We start from the raw sequence: 18494 nt of genomic DNA on the forward strand, positions 1-18494 counted from the left end.
TATTAGATCAAGGGTGTGACCACCATTATGGGTCGGTCCTATGACATTCTGCTTAATCCCGACTGAATCTAAGATGGACACAAACGCTGTTTTTAAAGGGTCTTCTGGGTTATCGAAGTGAATATTAAAATCTCTGACAACTAAAGCTTTGTCTAAGGAAATAACCAGATCTGAGATAAAATCTGCAAAATCCCCCCCCCCCCCCCCCCCCAATCTGTCCCTCTGAGTTACATGTTGATCCTGGGATTGAGATGCTGGCCTCTTCTGCCCCTCGGACCTGCTTGATCCATCCTGGTGCCCTGTGTCTGGTCAGAGTTTTATCACACCGCTCCTGTGAAGGACGGCCCCATGAGGACAGTTGAGGGTTATACCTATTAAAACTGTTAATATTATAGTCAGGCTGTCTGTTGTTGCCCAAATGAGGATGGGTTCCCTTTTGAGTCTGGTTCCTCTCAAGGTTTCTTCCTCATGTCGTCTGAGGGAGTTTTTCCTTGCCACCGTTGCCACAGGCTTGCTCATTGGGGATAGATTAGGGATAAAATTAGCTCATGTTTTAAGTCGTTCAAATTCTGTAAAGCTGCTTTGCGACAATGTTTATTGTTAAAAGCGCTATACAAATAAACTTGATTTGATTTGAAAAGACAGTACACACACATAAATTACTGAGCAACACATTATACAGTAAACAGGACATTGTAAAAAACTATACAAAAGAAAAAAACTATTCAAAAAAAGGAAATAAACTTAAACCTTAGGATCATGTAATGTTTCACACGTGTCTGTCACAAAACAATTTTTGTCAAAAATCTAATTTGAGGTTTTAATGGAATGTTTGACATTATGAATGTCAATTAGAATGACAGTTAGAATAGGGCAAATATTGTTCTTCTTTTGAGTGAAAGTCAGCAGCCTAATATTGCAACCTAGAGGGAGGTTGAGGGAAATTTTTGGAAATAAGTTGTCTGAGTAACTGTTAGGTTTTGATCTGTCTGTAGCGAAGGAGGTTGAATTGACAAAATATGATCTAGGAATGTAGACTAAGAGATTCTGCCTCACAGATTGATCTGGGAGCAAACAGTCACTGACACAGACACGGTTAACATTCAAGAGTGTGTTATGTGATTGAATGATGATTATTTAATTGATGAAGTTATCTATTTATAATGTAAATGAGTGATGCATCATTACATCACTGGTTTAGACTACACTACTGCATGAAAGAAGAGAGATATTATGCACCATTACATCACCCATCAGAATCATTGTCTTATGAAAAGAAGAAAGGCATTACTGGTCAACATAACCTTCATTAAGCAGAGGGGCAGAATGTGTGAGCGAACATAAAGCTCAAGGATTTAACTAACCAAAACAAGCAGCAATCAGGACCACCTGCACCAGTTCAAGCATGCCAAATATATATTTCTATGAGTAACACTGTGGCAGCGGGGGCGTGGTCTGTGACAGGAGGGCGGAGTCAGGGAAGGTAAGTGGCAGAATCACTTCACCTGAGAGCAATTAACCTGTGTTTGTGTGTCTTCCCAGGGACCGCGCCCTATTTAGGGAGGGAGAGCGAGAGCAGAGGAGATCTCTCCCGAACCAGACACCTGATGTGTGTGTGTGCGTGTGTCTGTGTTAAGCAGAGTGTGTTCCCTGAAAAGTGGAAGCAATAAAACTATTTGTTGAACCTGATCTCTGTCCTGCCGTCCTCTGTGCTCCACCCACACCTAGGGAAAGCTACAGTGGTGCCGAAACCCGGGAAATGGAGCACCAACCCAGCAGCCCCATGGAATCCTCCCCGTTCACCGACCTGGTCCACGCCCTCGCCACGGCTCAGCAAAGCCAGCACCAGGCGCTCGTCACACTCCGAAAGGAACAAGAGCGGCGCTTCGATGCCCTGGTGCTGGCCCAGCAAGAAGATCGCAAGGCGTTCCGGCGTCTCCTCGCGTCGGCGGGGCCCACCAGCGCTCCGGCCGCGGGCCCGTCTCCCCTCACCTTAACTAAGATGGGCCCGCAGGATGACCCCGAGGCTTTCTTCAGGTTATTCGAGCAGGTCGCTGAAGCCTCGGGGTGGCCGATGGAGCAGCGCGCGGCGCGCCTCCTCCCCCTCCTGACGGGAGAGGCGCAGCTGGCTGCACTACAGCTCCCCGCCGATCGCTGGCTGGCCTACGCCGACCTTCGCCGGGCTGTCCTTCAGCGCGTGGGGCGCACGCCGGAGCAGCAGCGCCAGCGCTTCCGCGCGCTGCGGATGGAGGAAGTCGGCAGCCCGTTCGCGTTCGGCCAGCAGCTCCGGGACGCCTGCTGGCGGTGGCTGAGGGCTGAAGATCGCGACGCCGAGGGAATCGTTGATCAGGTGGTACTGGAACAGTTCATCGCCCGCTTACCAGCAGGAGCCGCGGAGTGGGTCCAGTGCCACCGCCCGGCGTCGCTGGATCAGGCAGTCGAGCTGGCGGAGGATCATCTGGCGGCTGTCTCGGCGGCAGGACAGCAGATGTCGACATCTCTTCTCTCCTCTTCTCTTTCTCTCTCTCTCTCTCTCTCTCTCCCCTCCTTCTGTGTCCCGTCCTCGCCCCATTCCCCCACCGCGGAGGCGGGGGCCGGCACCACCCCTGCCGGCCCGCCGCACCCGCAGTGCCCTCCCGTTTCTCCCTTCTGTGTCTGTCTCTCCCCCACCTCAGGTGAGTGAGCCCCAGAGCACCGGTGCAGAGGGGAAGCCCGGGCCGGTTTGCTGGCACTGCGGGGAACCGGACCACCTTCAACAGCAGTGCACAGCAATGGAAGTGGGCGCGGTGGTTCGGATCCCCGACGCGCCAGAGGCCGCCCTCGATCGGGCCGGAGCGTATCTCATACCGGTGAGTATCCAAGGGGCTACATATCAGGCATTGGTGGATTCTGGTTGTAATCAGACCTCAATTCGCCAAAGCCTGGTTCAAAACGAGGCATTGGGGGGAGCACAAGGGGTGATGGTTTTGTGTGTGCACGGGGATGTTCACAGCTACCCTTTGGTGTCGGTCCATATTATTTTCAGAGGGGAAAAATTTATAGTGAAGGCGGCGGTTAATCCTCGCCTTACCCACTCGTTAATTTTGGGGACTGATTGGCCGGGATTTCGGGGTTTAATGATGCGCCTAGTAGAGAGTGGGTCCTGCCAGTTGACACGGGGAGGTCCCGGTGTCGTTTTGGCGGGAGCAGCTGTCGCAGAGCCATCTACGGCATCTCCGCGTCAGGGTGAGGAGCCACCGGCTCCTCCTCTCTCTATTGGGGAATCCCTCGCGGATTTCCCATTGGAGCAGTCGCGAGACGAGACTCTGCGGCATGCGTTTGACCAAGTGAGAGTAATCGATGGTCAAACGCTCCCGCCGAACGCCACCCCGTCCTTCCCCTACTTCGCGATTATGAAGGATAGGTTATACCGAGTGACGCAGGACACTCAAACTAAAGAGCGAGTCACGCAGCTTTTGATTCCAAAGAGCCGCCGGGAATTGGTATTCCAGGCGGCTCACTTTAATCCCATGGCTGGACACTTAGGGCAGGATAAAACACTAGCCCGAATAATGGCCCAATTCTATTGGCCGGGGATTCGCGGCGATGTCCGTAGGTGGTGTACGGCATGCCGCGAATGCCAGTTAGTAAATCCAGCGGCCATTCCAAAAGCGCCATTGCGCCCTCTACCGTTAATTGAGACCCCGTTTGAAAGAATTGGGATGGATCTCGTCGGGCCATTAGATCGGTCAGCACGAGGGTACCGCTTTATATTAGTTCTAGTGGACTATGCAACGCGATACCCGGAAGCAGTGCCTCTGCGCAATATCTCAGCATGCAGTATTGCAGAGGCACTCTTCCGTGTCATCTCCCGAGTTGGAATCCCGAAAGAGATTCTGACTGATCAAGGCACTACGTTTATGTCACGAACACTACACGAACTGTATGGGTTATTGGGGATTAAGCCGATCCGCACCAGTGTGTATCACCCACAAACAGACGGTTTAGTAGAACGGTTCAACCGCACCCTCAAAAATATCATTAAGAAATTCGTAAGTGAGGACGCACGTAATTGGGATCAGTGGCTCGAACCCTTGCTGTTCTCAGTGCGAGAGGTCCCTCAAGCCTCCATGGGGTTCTCCCCGTTTGAATTATTATATGGGCGTAAGCCGCGCGGCATCCTGGACGTGCTGCGGGAAAATTGGGAGGAGGGACCTTCACAAAGTAAGAATGAAATTCAGTACGTTATGGACCTGCGCGCAAAACTCCACACGCTCACCCACCTAACTCAGGAGAATTTGCGGCAGGCCCAGGAACGGCAAGCCCGCCTGTACAACAAGGGTACGCGCCTTAGAGAGTTCACACCGGGAGATAAAGTACTCGTACTCTTGCCCACGTCGAGCTCCAAATTAATCGCCAAGTGGCAAGGACCCTTTGAGGTCACACGGCGAGTCGGGGACGTCGACTATGAGGTGAGGCGAACAGACAGGGGTGGGGCGCTACAGATTTACCACCTCAATCTGCTCAAACTCTGGAACGAGGAGGTCCCCGTGGCGTTGGTGTCGGTAGTTCCGGAGAAGGCGGAGCTGGGGCCGGAGGTTCAAAAAGGGAATTTGGCATCACGTACCTCTCCGGTCCCCTGTGGAGACCACCTCTCCCCGACCCAACTCACGGAGGTCGCCCAGTTGCAGGCCGAGTTTTTGGATGTGTTCTCGCCCCTGCCCGGTCGCACTAACCTCATAGAACACCACATAGAGACACCCCCGGGGGTGGTAGTGCGTAGCCGCCCTTATAGACTACCCGAACACAAAAAAAAGGTGGTTCAGGAAGAACTTCAGGCCATGCTCGAAATGGGCATCGTCGAGGAGTCCCACAGCGACTGGAGCAGCCCGGTGGTCTTGGTTCCCAAGGCCGACGGCTCGGTCCGGTTCTGTGTGGACTATAGAAAAGTCAACGCGGTGTCTAAATTCGACGCGTACCCAATGCCTCGTATTGATGAGCTGCTCGATCGACTAGGCACGGCTCGCTTTTACTCGACACTGGATTTAACGAAGGGATATTGGCAGATCCCCTTGACTCCATTATCCCGGGAGAAAACGGCCTTTTCCACACCGTTCGGCTTACACCAGTTCGTCACACTTCCGTTTGGGCTGTTTGGGGCGCCCGCTACGTTTCAGCGGCTGATGGACCGGGTCCTCCGGCCCCACGCCACCTATGCGGCCGCCTACCTGGACGACATTATCGTTTATAGTAACGACTGGCAGCGGCACCTGCAACACCTGAGGGCCGTCCTTAGGTCGCTGAGACGGGCGGGACTCACGGCCAACCCAAAGAAGTGTGCGATTGGGCGGGTGGAAGTACGGTATCTGGGCTTCCACTTGGGCAACGGGCAGGTGCGTCCCCAAATTAATAAGACAGCAGCGATTGCGGCCTGCCCGAGGCCCAAGACCAAAAAGGGGGTGAGACAGTTCCTGGGGCTGGCTGGCTACTATCGTAGGTTTATACCTAATTATTCGGACGTCACCAGCCCGCTGACTGACCTCACTAAAAAGGGGGCGCCAGATCCGGTCCAGTGGACGGAGCAGTGCCAGCGGGCTTTCTCGGAGGTAAAGGCTGCACTGTGTGGGGCGCCACTGTTACACTCCCCTGACTTCTCTCTCCCTTTTATGTTACAGACGGATGCGTCGGACAGAGGGCTGGGGGCCGTTTTGTCCCAGCAGGTGGAGGGGGAGGATTGCCCGGTCCTATACATCAGCCGGAAGCTGTCAGTGCGTGAGGGGCGCTACAGCACGATTGAAAAGGAGTGCCTGGCGATCAAATGGGCGGTCCTCGCCCTCCGGTACTACCTGCTGGGGCTCTCTTTCACCCTCTGTTCGGACCACGCGCCCCTCCAGTGGCTCCACCGCATGAAAGATGCCAACGCGCGGATCACCCGTTGGTATCTGGCGCTCCAACCCTTTAATTTCAAGGTGGTCCACAGGCCGGGGGCACAGATGGTCGTGGCGGACTTCCTCTCCCGTCAAGGGGGGGGGAGTCGGCTGTGGGCCGGACGGCTGCCCGGCCTGAGTCGGGCGGTGGGGGTATGTGGCAGCGGGGGCGTGGTCTGTGACAGGAGGGCAGAGTCAGGGAAGGTAAGTGGCAGAATCACTTCACCTGAGAGCAATTAACCTGTGTTTGTGTGTCTTCCCAGGGACCGCGCCCTATTTAGGGAGGGAGAGCGAGAGCAGAGGAGATCTCTCCTGAACCAGACACCTGATGTGTGTGTGTGCGTGTGTCTGTGTTAAGCAGAGTGTGTTCCCTGAAAAGTGGAAGCAATAAAACTATTTGTTGAACCTGATCTCTGTCCTGCCATCCTCTGTGCTCCACCCACACCTAGGGAAAGCTACAAACACATAAAGTGATTAATTCAGGTCTTGTTAATTGTAATAAAAATATTTATTCAGCATGCATTAATCTTCAATCATACATGCACACTGAAAAATAAATCATATTCTCAATTTTAAAAATCAAGTATCTGGTTACAATAGCACTTCTTATTCACACTTGGGGTTGTTTAAGCACAGAGATTGGTACTGTTGCTGAAGTGTGAATACTGTTTTTGAGCCTGGGAGTGGTTTAGAGAACCAACCTGATCTTCTTGAAAATGGTGGTCTGGCGTTCACTTCAATCAAATGGCGGTGCAGTCTGCATCATTTGGAGAAGTTATCCATGCTCAGCACTGCATACTGAGTAACATGATTGGTTTGTTCTTGACTACTTGAGTGTTGATGTTAGTTTTAAAAAGTAAAAGAGTGAGCATTATACCTACCATTTTGCAAACAAACATGCAGATGGAATTGTGCAATCGATCTCATGGCCCAGAAGGAATGCAGTACTGTATTGTGAAAAGAAACCTAAAATTATGATCCATTACATTAATGGCATTAAGCAGACACTCGTATCCAGAGCAACATACGTACAACATACCCAGAACAGCCCAGGGTCAGGTGTCTTGGTCAAGGACACTTCTGCCATTCCTGCTGGTCCAGGGAATCCAACTGGCAACCTTTTGGTCCCAAAGCTGCTTCTCTAACCATTAGGCCATGGCTTCCCCATGGAGCCCTGTCCCAAAAGACCCCAGAATCAATCCTGGATGCAGATTCAAGTATTCAAGACAAGTATAAAAATGCCCTTTGTTTACTCAAGTTTTTCACAATTAATAACTTCTTCAGAAAGACCTAGCAAATTAAATAACATGGTAGGTTTGTAGTGCTACCATATTCTTTCCATTTATCTATAATGGATTTAATGGTGCTCCATGGGAAATTCAAAGTTTGGGATATTTTTTATAACCCAACCATACTTCTTCACAACTTTGTCTCTGACCTGTTTGGAGTGCTCATTGATTGTCATGTTGCTTGCTTAGTAGTGTTGCAGAGTCAGGGTCCTTCCAGAACAGGTTGATTTATACAGACATCATGTGACAGATCATGTGACACTTTGATTGCACAAAGGTGGATCTTAATCAACTAATTATGTGACTTATGAAGTGAATTGATTGGACCAGCTCTTATTTAGGGGTTTCATATGAAAGGGGGTGAATACCTATGCACACTCCAGATTTCTGTTTTTTCATCTTAATTATTGTTTGTGTCACAGTAAAACAACAATTTGCACCTTTAAAGTTGTAGGCATGTTGTGTAAATCAAATGGTGCTAAACCTCCAAAAGTCCATCCCAATTCCAGCTTGTAATGCAACAAAACAGGACAAACACCAAGGGGGATGAATACTTTTGCAAGACACTGTACATCTGAGGTCTTTGATGTGTGCAATTTCAGTATTAAATCCTGACTGTGCATGTAACAACTCTGAATATGGACCTTTTGAAACTGTAATTACAAAAAAATTGATTTACTCTTTTGTACTTTTGTAATACTGTAATATTTTCTTACCAACAAAAGATTAAAATGTGATTTTACAATACTTACAATGTAATGGCACAGGAACTGGATAGGACTTAGTGTTTTGTGTGTCTTATGTAAGTACTATGTAATTACAAATTGGTTTAAAGACTGACCTTTTGATACAACTGAAGATGCAAAAGTGGACACATCATCAGGTGTTATGTTTGTGTTTAGTTTATTTGTAACTACACAAGTATTAAACACAGGATATAAAGTATGACTATAAAAACATTGTACTTGTGAAAAAACAATTACAGAATATAATGGGTCCCCCCCGGTAATGAATCTAATAATGAGTCTTTCGTTTTTCTTCTTGTCTAGACTTTTTGTGAGCAGTTTTTTGTTCCTGTTTTCACAAATTGCTGAGTTTTAGAATTATTTCCCGTTTGACTTTGGTGTGGTGTGGTACAATATGATGTGATCGCATGATTCAGCAACTTAGATGTTAAATAGTTCTCAATTATTCTATGAAAGGCACATTATCTCCTGTCTTAACATACAGTTTAGGATATACTATCCACAGTGTCTACAAAATATACTATAGGCTCCAGTAGATCATTTTTTAATGCTAAAGACTCTAAAGACTAAAATTGCTTAGATAATTCCTATGTGGTGTTTATAGTTTAGAATCGCTATTGATTTTTTACTTTCTCTTATGAAAAAAAAATCACATACATTAAAATCACAAAGAAACAACAAGCAGCCATTAATTGTTATATAGTATGTTAGTGTTTGTAACAACTTTGCTGGGAGTGGTGGAATACTGAAGCACAGGTGAGTTAGTTACAGTACTCTGGTAACTTTTTATTTTAGTTTTTCAGTTTATAGTGGAGGCACTTCTCTCTCTCTCTCTCTCTCTCTCTCTCTCTCTCTCTCTCTCTCTCTCTCTCACAAACACACAAGCATGGAGTGCAGGGAAGCTCTCTTCCTCTCTGCTTCCTCCCTCCATTTAAACCCTCAGCTGTTACTGCAAGATACACACACACACACACACACACACACACACACACACACACACACACACACACACACACACATCATTAATAAGACAAGATAAGACACAAACTGGCATTCGACCACACGCCCGCTGCCACAATGTTATCTTTGCGCTTCACATTTGAACACACAAGTGAAATGTGTACATACTGTTGCTGTCATACACTACAATTATTCAGTCTGTACACCGATCAGCCATAACATTATCACGACTGATAGGTGACATGAATAACACTGATTATTCCATCCACATTCACTGGATATGAGCAATCGCATGCTCTGATTGGCTACTCTACTACTAGGCTATCAGCTCATATATTGTGAGTAGAGAAAAACAAAAGGGCAGAGCATGTTGCTGAACCAACTGAGGATGAAATGAAAACTCTACTCGAAAACCAAACCCCAAAAATCCAAAAAAAGCAACAAAATATGGAATAAAAGTATTTGATGTGATGTCTTTTTTTATTTTTCAAGAATTATTATGACAGCATTTTTCACAAATTGCTACTGTCTTTTTACCAGTTTGTTTACATTCTAAGCGGAAATGACGGAAGCTTTGTACACAGTTTTTATTTATTAAAAATTTGCAAAAAATAAAAGTAAAAATCCTCTGTGTCTCAAAATCCAGTGAATGCAGGGGCACAGATACGTTTTTTGAACTGGGGGGACAAAGCTGCCAGCAAACCAACCCCAACCCCACCCCCAACATGTGTTGTGCGAGGAATATACTCTGATGCCCTCAGGGCGGCGACATTACTCAGCTAAGACAAAAAAAACCATCACTCCTTCATCCCTGCAACCGTTAGCTTAGGCCTACTAATAAATAAAGAGTAGGAATAGAGCACACCTGTGTACGGAAGCCACGAGAGGCCCTTCATATAATCTTTTTTTATTAACTTTGTTATCCCGAGATAACGACATAATTAATTCAGGATGTCGAGAAAACAACACAACTAAATCGAGATCTCGAGAAAACAAAACAATTATTCCGTGATCTCGAGAAAACAAGACAATTATTTAATGATCTCGAGAAAACAGCTGAGATTTCTAGCAGAGCTGCGCCCCCTGTGGGTCAGACAACGAAGACTTAGAAATTGGCGGACATGTAACAGAGCAGAAATGACTTTTTACGATGCCTTGAGAGAGAGGGGGGCCAGTCTTCTTCGGAGGTGCCGCGGACTAATTTTGAAATGATCCTTTATTAAAAGACTTAATGCAATCTCTACCTGTGTCAACCCCTGATCAAAATATTGCCTCATTAGGTGATCGATTATTCCAGACATTCTAATGACCGAAGTTGCGTCTATACAGAATGAGAAATAGCCCCAAAGTCAGCATATCACAAGTCTCTTGGCGCACCTGAATGAACCATTTCTCAGCTGTTTACTCAAGATCATGAAATAATTCTTTTGTTTTCTCGAGATCACGAAATAATTGTTTTGTTTTCTCGAGATCACGAAATAATTGTTTTGTTTTCTCGAGATCTCGAAATAACGGTTTTGTTTTCTCGAGATCTCAAATTAGTTGTGTTGTTTTCTCGAGATCCTGAATTAATTATGTCGTTATCTCGGGATAACAAGGTGAATAAAAAAAAGATTATATGAAGGGCCTCTCTCGGCTTCCGTACCTGTGATGTCTGGTGCTCTCATGTGCTATTTACCACTGACACGACAGGATGTCATGTGGGTTGAATGTGTGTGTGTGTGTGTTCTGGATGACTGCTGACTGTTTTGTCTACCCTTTGTATTTATCTATAGCATCTAGGTCTGTGTATCCTATGTATTGAGACTTGGACTGTCAAACTTAATTACCCATCATTGAAAGAAATAAAGCTTATTTATTCTGATACTGATTCCAATCACTCCCCAAGCATGCCATATGCCGTATGCAAAAACTGTTTTATTTAAACATTAACTGACTTTCAGCACACTGATTCTTTAAGAAAACTAGTTTTAAAACCGCTAAGTTCCAACTGTTAAACATAGCGAGAGGCTGGGCTACGTGTGTGTGTGTGTGTGTGTGTGTGTGTGTGTGTGTGTGTGTGTGTGTGTGTGTAAAGTGTAAACCAGTGCATCCTGACTTTCTAACTATGCCTGTGTGTTGCGTGAGCGGCAGTCAGTCAACAACTCTTCGCAAAGTTTCCTTATGAAACAATATGCTCGCTGAAATTATGGTAAGGAACGCCAGATTAAACATTAAAACTGCCTTCTGAGCACTGTATCTACAGGCTACCACCGAAAGAAGGAGGCTACCAGAAAGGCATCTCTACTCCATATGATTTTACTTTCACTACGACATTACTTTGAACAGACTATCAAAAAATTGCAAGGTGATATGATAAAGTAAGGCACAGTTTACTTACAGTCGTTGTTTTTTGAAAAAATGATGCAATCGTTTTCTGCCTTTTCGGTTTGGCACCCTTCATCATGCCGTGTTGGGGTCTTGAACTAGGAGCTGTCCCCGATATGCCTGTCAAACTTGTTGTGGGTAACCATAGCAACCAAGCTCGAGCTTGCAACCTGTGCAGTCTGTGCAGCTCAACCAACCGAATATCAGTCTTTGTTTTGTTTTATGTGAGTTGTTGCAACTATGTATGTACTGCTGTGCACCTCAATAAACCGAATGGTACCGAATGGTCTTTTGATTTTTCCGTGAGGTTTGCCTTATGCAAAGAAAGACAGCATAGACATTTTTTCCTCCCTATAAGTGGGGGGGACTGAACGAGGTGAATTTAAATCTGGGTGGGACGAATCCCACCCGTCCCACCCTCTATCTGCGCCCGTGAGTGAATGTGGATATAATAAAACAGTTATTGTCATGATCCGCCCCAGACTTCCACTCCAGGGATTTATTATCTCCCAGCTCAGCGCAATCCGGATCCAGGACGGGACTTCCATCTAGCCAGCATTCACTTCCTGGTCTGCTCTGCTGTGTATAAGAAGGGTACTTTGCCAGAACTTGTCTGTTTCTCACGTTGTCTCTGCCATTTTGCTTCCTGGATTTTTGCTCTCTGTTTTTGCCTATTCTTTGCCACAGTTTTTGTACTCTCGTCTTGCCATTTTTTCATGTTTTTGTGCTATGTTTTTTGTTTACAGTTTTTTTTTGTCTGGACTATTTTTGCTATTTTTGTTCGTTTATTCTCTTGGACTTTAATTAAATCTTTTTTTATTCATTGGATTTTCTGGTTTGTGTTTCTGCTTTTGGATCCTACTCACCACATCTCATCACCCATAACAGTACGTTCTGGCGAACATCAGTCCAGTGGAACTGAACCATCTGAGAACGGCTATGCAGCAGCAAGGAGCCCTCCTCGGGACCCACCAACAGGAACTCCGGCAGATCACCCAGAACCTGGCCACCCTGTCTGACTCACTCAACCTCCTAGACACACAACTCCAGCGCTCTCAAGCCGTGCCTACCCCTGCCCAGCCGTCTCTTTCTTCACCTCCCGCCACCGCTGCTCTCCACAAACCAAGACTCCCTTCGCCTCAGCCCTACAGTGGAGAACCAGGTACCTGCAGATCTTTTGTCACAGTGCTCCCTGATCTTGGAGCTTCAACCTCTGGCTTTCCCCACAGAATTCTTCCGGGTAGCCTATACCATCACGCTCCTCACCAGCAAGGCCAGGGAATGGGGGACGGTGGTCTGGGATGCTGATGCACCCTGTTGTTCCAGCTTCAAGGAATTCTCTGAGGAAATGAGACGAATATTCGACTGCTCTCTGTCTGGCTGGGAGGCGGCAAGAGAGCTCATGGAGCTGCGGCAGGGGTCCCGATCTAGCTCGGATTATGCCATCGAGTTCCGGACGTTGGCAGTGTCCTGCGGTTGGAATGAGAGTGCCCTGGTCGACGCATTCCTACATGGCTTATCCGACACCATCAAGGATGAACTTGTCTCACAGGAACTGCCGTCGGACCTCTCCAGCCTGATGGACCTTGCCAATCATATTGATGTACGGGTTCAACAATGGAGGAGAGAGTGGAGCTGCCTCATCTTCAACCCCTCTCCACCACCGGCCTCGTCCGTCAAACCCATGCAGGTAGATTGGGTATGGGTGTCAGTGGAGGAATGACTGCACCGACGGGGCATGGGGGCTTGCTTCTACTGTGGTCAGCAGGGATACATCTGCCGAGCCTGCCCGCTAAAAGGATGAGCCCACCACTGAATTGAGGGGCCCTGGTGGGCAATGCTCGGAACCAGTCCCTTGCCAACTGACCGTTCCACCCTGTTATCATCACTCTCAACAACCAGCATCACCATCTTCAGGCATTCATCGACTCAGGGGTGGACAGGAACCTGATCTGCTCCGCCACCACCAAGGATCTCGGAATCCCGTTACTCACCCTCGAGGTCCCTCTCACCGTCCTGACACTCAGTGGCACTGGCTTGACCACCATCACTCACCTCACCACCCCGCTCACCCTAAGGATTTCAGGCAATCACTCTGAAACTATACAACTTCATGTCATGAACAACCCTCACGTTCCTGTTATTCTTGGATTACCCTGGTTGATGCAGCACAACCCCCACTTAAACTGGACTGACCACACCATCTTAGGTTGGAGTCCTTCCTGCCTGGCCTCCTGCCTGAACTCCGCTCTGCCTTCCACCAAACCACCTCAGCCAGCGAGTTTCCCGACCTTTCTCATGTGCCTCCAGAGTATCTGGACCTTAAGCCTGTCTTCAGTAAGACCCGAGCAGTGTCCCTTCCCCCTCATAGGCCTTATGACTGTGGTATCGACCTCCTGTCAGGGATGGCGCCACCCAAGGGACGTCTCTACTCTCTTTCCCCCGCCGAGAGACAGGCCATGGAGAAATACATCACTAAGTCTCTGGCAGCTGGGATTATTCGCCCTTCCTCCTCCCCGGCAGGGGCAGGATTCTTCTTCGTGGAGAAGAAAGACAAGTTGCTCTGCCCCTGCATTGACTATCGAGGTCTCAACGCCACCACGGTCAAGAACCACTACCCACTACTGCTTATGACTACAGCCTTTGAACTACTCCAGGGAGCCAAGGTGTTCAGTAAACTGGACTTACGCAACACCTATCACCTAGTTAGGATCAGGGAAGGGGACGAGTGGAAGACGGCCTTCAACACCACCACAGGCCACTATGAGTACCTCGTAGTCCCTTTCGGCCTGACTAACACGCCCGCAGTATTCCAGGTGTTGGTTAACGATGTCTTGAGGGACTTTCTTAACACCTTTGTCTTTGTTTACCTGGACAATATCTTGATTTTCTCTCGCTCCCTGAAGGAACATCAGCGTCATGTCTGGCAGGTTCTTCAATGCCTGCTGGAGAATAAGCTGTTCATTAAGGCAGAGAAGCACCAGTTCCACCAAAGCTCTGTCTCATTCCTGGGGTTCATCATTTCAGCAGCCAAGATCCAGATGGACCCCCTCAAGCTGGAGGCAGTCGCTGACTGGCCCACCCCATCTTCGAGACGAAAGCTCCAGTGCTTCCTGGGGTTCGCCAACTTTTACAGCCGTTTCATCTGCAACTTCGGCACGGTGGCCTGACCTCTCTCAGCCCTGACCTCGACCAAGACCAAGTTCAAGTGGGGGGAGGAAGCAGAGAAAGCCTTTTCCAGTCTCAAGCACAGGTTTACCACAGCACCCATTCTCACCATACCCGATTCTACCAAGCAGTTTATCATCGAGGTCGATGCCTCCAAGTCAGGGGTCAGAGCCATCCTATCCCAGAGGGCCAATGACAACAAGGTCCACCCATGCTCCTTCTCCCGCGGCTATCCCCAGCTGAACGAAACTACGACATCGGCAACCGTGGACTAGCCTTGGAAGAGTGGAGGCACTGGCTCGAGGGGTCTGACCTCCTGTTCCTAGTCTGGACCGACCATAAAAATCTGGACTATCTCAAGTCTGCCAAACATCTCAACTCCCGTCAAGCCTGTTGGTCTCTCTTCTCCTGACTCAACTTCACGCTCTCCTACCACCCAGGCTCCAAGAACAACAAACCCAACACCCTGTCCAGGATGTTCTCCTCCCACCAAGCCACTCGAGACTATCCTTCCTCCACACTGCCTGGTGGGAGCTGCTATTCTAGAGGTTGAGACGCTTGTGCAGAAGGCCCTGGAGCAGGACCCCGGTGAAGGTATCTCCAACAATATTCCTCGTAACCATCTGTTTGTCCCCTGTCTTGTGCGAACTCAGGTGCTGCAGTGGGGTCACGGTTCCAAGTTGGCCTGTCATCCGGGAGCTGCCCGAACCCTGGCTCTCATCCAGCAGAGCTTTTGGTGGCCATCCATCAAGGAGGATGTCCGGGAGTTTGTGGCAGCCTGCGACACATGCTCCCAGAACAAGACACCCAATCGACCCCCTGCCAGCCTACTAAGGCCCCTTCCTACTCCGCATCGACCTTGGTCTCACATCGCCCTGGACTTCATCACAGGACTCCCCAATTCAGGTGGCAATACATGCATCCTCACTGCCATTGGCTGTTTTTCTAAGACCGTCCATTTCATTCCTCTGCCCAAGCTCCCCTCAGCCAAAGAGACAGAAGAACTACTCATCCACTGTGTTTCCCGCCAGGCCAGGCATGGTCTGCCTACCGACATAGTTTCTGACTGGGGTCCTCAGTTCACTGCACAGTTCTGGAGAGCCTTCTGCAAATTCATCGGGGCCACCTGTAGTCTCTCCTCAGGCTTCCACCCACAGACCAATGGCCAGGCAGAACGGGCCAACCAGGCTTTGGAGGTTGCACTCAGGTGCATGGCGTCCAGGGATGCCAGTTCTTGGAGCAAGTACCTTCCTTGGATCGAATATGCACATAACACTCTCCCTTCCTCTGCCATAGGTCTCTCTCCATTCCAGTGCTCACCAGGGTACCAACCACCACTGTTCCCCAGCCAGGAGGAGGAGGTTGCCATACCATCAGCCCAGGCCTTTATACACCGCTGCAGGAGTAAGTAAGTTTAATTTGTATAGCACATTTAAACACAGCATACACTGACCAAAGTGCTGTACAGAGTCAATATTTAAAAGACAAATGATCAAAATAAAAAGAAATAAATAAAATAAAACTATAATAATAACAACAATAACAATAAGCTGATGGTTAAGGAAAGGCCAAGGAGTAGAGATGGGTTTTTAGCCTAGATTTAAAGGCAGAGATGGAGGGAGCAAATCTGATGTCCGGTGGGAGCTGATTCCAGAGGCGTGGAGCAGCAACAGAAAAAGCTCTGTCACCTCTCTGCTTCAGCCGCGAGCGAGGTACATGAAGAAGCCCTGCGTTAGAGGATCTTAGAGACCTTTGGACTGAGTGGGGCTGTAAAAGGTCATTGATGTAGGCTGGGGCCAGCCCACTGAGTGCTTTAAAAACAAATAATAAAACTTTAAATTGTATTCTGAAAAAGACTGGGAGCCAGTGCAAGGAGGCCAGAATGGGAGTGATGTGCTCACGTCTCCTGGTGCCAGTTAAAAGATGTGCAGCTGCGTTTTGGACCAGCTGTAAACATCTAAGTGAGGTTTGAGGGAGGCCAAGATAAAGGGAATTGCAATAATCCAGTCGTGATGTGATAAAAGCATGGATGACTATTTCAAGATCGTTATGAGATAGGAAGGATTTGAGGCGGGAAATCACTCTGAGTTGGTAAGAACTATTTTTGACCACAGTGCTAATCTGTTTGTCAAGACAGAAGTCGGAGTCAAGGAAGACACCCAGGTTTCTGGCAGAGGGTGTGACATGAGGAGTGAGGTGACCTAAATCATTCACTGTAGTGCATCTTACCTTGGAGGGACCAAAAATAATGACTTTGGTCTTGTCACCATTTAGCTGGAGGAAGTTGTTAGCCATCCAATTTCTGATGTCTTCAAGACAGACAAGGAGAGATTGGATGGAGTCCCTAGATTTTAAGGGCAAATACAATTGTGAGTCATCAGCATAAAGGTGAAAAGAAATGTTGTGCTTTCTATTGATGTCACCAAGTGGGAGCATGTAGAGACTGAAAAGCATGGGACCCAAGATGGACCCCTGGGGGACCCCATAAGAGACAGAGGCAGTTGATGAGGAGAAATGGCCAATAGAAACAGAGAAGGTCCTATGTTTAAGGTAGGACCTGAACCAGAGAAGAGCAGTGTCCCTGATGCCCACCTGCTGGTCTAGACGGCTGAGGAGGATGTTGTGGTCAGCAGTATCAAATGCAGTGCTAAGGTTGAGTAAAACCAAAATGGCATTATCACCAGAATCTAAAGTGAGGAGCAGATCATTAGTTACTTTAAGCAGGGCTGTTTCAGTGCTGTGAAGGGATCTGAATCCTGACTGAAAAGGTTCAAGTATGTTATGGGTGGTCAGAAAAGGAATCAGCTGTGACAGTATAGTTTTTTCTAGAACTTTTGAAAAAAAAGGGAGCTTGGAGATGGGGCAATAATTTTGCAAACATTGGGCATCGAGGTTGGGTTTTTTAAGCAGGGGTTGGACGACTGCATGCTTAAAAAAGGTAGGGACAGTACCAGACGTGAGACATGAATTTAGAATTATTTGAATCAATGGCCCAACAGCATCAAAACATCCTTTATGATACAGGAGGGAATGGCATCATAGGGGGATCCAGTGGGTTTCATATGTAAAACTAGTTCCCGCAATTCACTGAGAGAGATGGGCTGAAATTGGTTAAAAGTAGAAATAGCTAGTGCATGAGAGTGAACAGGTAGAGCAGTTGATAAGGAGGGCGTAAACACTGATCTGATGTTCTCTATTTTATCAGTGAAAAACTTAAGGAATTTTTCACAGGTCTCAGTGGATACGTCAGCAACTGGAGAGTTAGGAGGGTTAAGAAAAGAGTTAATTGTGCTAAACAGAATGTTGGGTCTGTTGGAGTGTGTACTAATTAAGTCAGAGAGGTGCTTAGTTCTGGCTTTTTTAGCTGCAGTCTGGAAGGAAGCTAAAGTCGACTGGAAAATTTCAAAGGAAACAGTGAGATGGTCTTTTTTCCATTTCCTTTCAGCTTTACGGCAGGCTTGCCTGAGTGAGCGGGTGGCCTCATCCAACCAATATTGAGACTTTAGCTTGGGGCGGGTGAATGTGAGAGGAGCTACAGAGTTAAGTATGGAAGAGCAAGAAGATTGAAAAAGACTGACTAATTCATCTGGCCCAGAAGAGGATGATGCCGCTGTTGCAATGGTAGCTGCAACAGAGTTACTGATGAAACTATCTGAGAACTGGGATGCAGTTTGAGTGTTAATGTGACGAGAGTGACGACCTTGAATTTTGGCAGTTTGCAGAGCATTTGATAAACTAACATTAAACATAATAGGTTTATGATCAGAAAAAATGGCATCCTCAATCACAATGTTATCCACAGAAAAACCATAGGATAGAACAAGGTCGAGTGTATGTCCCAAGACATGAGTAGCTTTGTTTATATGTTGAGTAAGACCAAAGGCATCTGTTACACCACAGAATTCGTTAACCATGGGTCTGTCAGGACAACAGACATGGATATTAAAGTCGCCAAGTATAAGAAGGTGATCATACAATGACAGGAGGTGACAGAGAAGGTCAGAGAATTCTGTTACAAAGTCTTTGTTGTGCTTAGGAGGCCTGTAGATGAGTACACA

This window comes from Neoarius graeffei, chromosome 20 (genome assembly GCF_027579695.1).
Source record: "Neoarius graeffei isolate fNeoGra1 chromosome 20, fNeoGra1.pri, whole genome shotgun sequence".
NCBI lineage: Eukaryota > Metazoa > Chordata > Actinopteri > Siluriformes > Ariidae > Neoarius > Neoarius graeffei.